At 33.8% G+C, this 1,970-nt stretch overlaps 1 non-coding gene across 1 annotated transcript; it reads left to right on the top strand.

Moving 5' to 3' along the window:
- The first annotated feature begins 1,388 nt into the window (after positions 1-1,388).
- Positions 1,389-1,495, top strand: LOC132240445 (U6 spliceosomal RNA). The gene has a single exon (XR_009454335.1). It is a non-coding gene; the product is annotated as a U6 spliceosomal RNA (small nuclear RNA).
- The last annotated feature ends 475 nt before the right edge of the window (positions 1,496-1,970 follow it).

Genomic DNA, 1,970 nt, shown 5'->3' with positions numbered 1-1,970 from the left:
ATAAGGTGAAGGCCTGGGATTGGGGGCAGGGGTGGGCTAGAAGAGGTCAATGGGGAAAAATGGGGACATATGTACTACTTTCAACAATAAAGATTTTTTAAAGTCCTATAAGATATTAATACCAATAATATGCAAGCACATAAAGTAAAGAAAGAGTGGACACCCAATAAGAAAATAGCCAAAATATCTGAATAAGCCATTTATGGTAGAGACAAAAACAGCTAGCAAGGATATGAGGAGATACCTTGCCATAGTAGAAATCAGATTAATAGAATGCAACAATAATGGTCATATCTTTTTGGCAAAAAAGAAATAACATTAAATTTAAAACCCAGTGATATTATTTCAAGTGTTAACAAGGATATGGGGAGTGGGAGCCCTCGTGCACTCCAAGTGCAAGTTTGGACAGTGCGGTATTCAGAAAAGAAATAATTCATTATTTTATGAAATTATATTTGTAAAATCACCCCTGACGATATAAATAATAGAAATTCCTGCATAAGGGTCATATGCAAAAATGCTTATCTAAGTGTTACTTGTGTTACCAAGAGTAAGGAACAGTCTGGTCGTCTATCACTAGAAAACAAAGGAAACAAAAAGTAATGAACACTGTGTGGTTATTAGACACCAAGAACTAGAAGTAGAAACAGTAAGGGAGGATTCTAAAAAGAGTTTGGGGTGACAATAAGAAACTGAGTGAGATCTAGGGCAAAACACTGGTGGTGGAAATGAGGGTGAAAAACTAAGATAAAATAAGTGAGGGGCTTTGCAGGAAGTACTGATAGTATCCCAAGAATAATGTGCCTGTTTGCTTTCACTCTGCACCCAGCTGAACAAAAGTAAACACTGGCATTTTTCTCCACTGCAGATATGTAGTCTGTCTTACTTAGAACGTCCTTTCTCCGACATCCACATGATAGATGAAAATTAAAGCCAGGGCCAAAACAAGTTTCCATCCTATATATGTCCTGTTTTTATAGTCAACAGCATTTTTAAAAAAATCATTTTTATTAGTATAATTATAACACATATGCTTATAATTTTAACATAAATCAGGAAACCCAAGTAGAAACATACTTGACCTTTCTCACAAGGTTGAGTTATGGGTCTTCCAAAGCTTAATTGGTGTGTCTTAATATAATGCCAAAATAATTTATTTTTATCTTACCTTTTAGGTTGGTGATTTTTCACTGAATCTGATGATCATTCTAATTGCTATCAAAATCAGGAAAACAAAGCTCAGAAAAAAATGTCCTATAACTTCAAATAGTTTAAATAAAAATGAAAAAGTTAAATAGTTTAAATAAAATTTATTGATAATTTTTATTTAAAAGAAAATATTATATCTAAAGCAACAAATACCCTTTATTTGTTAAGAGGAAGATGAAGTGCTCGCTTCGGCAGCACATATACTAAAATTGGAACGATACAGAGAAGATTAGCATGGGCCCTGCGCAAGGATGACACGCAAATTCGTGAAGCGTTTCATATTAAAAAAAAAAAAGAAAAAGAAAAAAAACGAGGAGGATGAAAATTTTTCCTGAAATGATAACAGGGTTGTTTTTTTTTTTTTTTTAACGAAGTGAAATGACACACAAGCAAGTTTTGTATTCTATTAACATGGTTTCCTTCCACTCTTTTTAAAAATCTAAATAAGGAAGCCTATAACTAATATGTGAACACCCCAAATCACTCACTCTACTGTATACTGACCAAAAAAAAAGAGAGAAAATTGCATCCTATGACCAAAAACAAAGAGAGAAAATTGCATCCTATGGCACTTGGTTCCTGAGGATGAACGAACCTGAAGGCTCCCTTATAGGCCAGGTTCTAAAATTGTTCTGATCGGTTCAAGCTGATTTTTAGGATTTGTGCCACTAGATGGCAGTAGAGTTTATAACTACACAGTCAATTCAAGCAGGCTGTGGGATCTTTTCATTGCTATACTATTTGTTAATTTGATTTCTTTA

This window comes from Myotis daubentonii, chromosome 8 (genome assembly GCF_963259705.1).
Source record: "Myotis daubentonii chromosome 8, mMyoDau2.1, whole genome shotgun sequence".
NCBI lineage: Eukaryota > Metazoa > Chordata > Mammalia > Chiroptera > Vespertilionidae > Myotis > Myotis daubentonii.
The sequence above is the reverse complement of the archived record's forward strand: the minus strand, read 5'-3'. Positions and strand labels throughout refer to the sequence as shown.